Source organism: Sinocyclocheilus grahami, unplaced genomic scaffold, assembly GCF_001515645.1.
Source record: "Sinocyclocheilus grahami isolate Dianchi unplaced genomic scaffold, SAMN03320097.WGS_v1.1 scaffold3307.1, whole genome shotgun sequence".
NCBI lineage: Eukaryota > Metazoa > Chordata > Actinopteri > Cypriniformes > Cyprinidae > Sinocyclocheilus > Sinocyclocheilus grahami.
The window spans coordinates 1-440 of NW_015508450.1; positions in this window are offsets into that span (position 1 = coordinate 1).

The window sequence follows — 440 nt, forward strand, 5'->3', positions numbered from 1 at the left end:
CTGAATCAGGAGAGAAATATGCACAGATCAAGCACCATTTACACCATTTCCAAAACTGATCTAAACAAATATGTTGGTGGAATTTGATGTGAGAGGACAACAGGGGATGAACTTTTCACTGGAAGAAGCGTTATTATGGATTTTGGCCAGAACCAGTGGTTTAAAGTTAAAACGCCTTCATGATGAAATTGTTTATTATAAACGCACAGCTTTTCGCTTCGCAAGACATTCATTGATGGACTGGAGTCGTGTTGATTACTTGTATAGTATTGTGATGTTTTTATCAGCTGATTCTTTCATTCTGACGGCACCCATTCACTGCAGAGGATCCACATGTGAGCAAGTGACGTAATGCTAAATTTCCGAATTTTTTCGATGAAGAAACAAACTCATTAACATCTTGGATAGCCTGAGAGTGAGTACATTTTCAGCAAATTTTC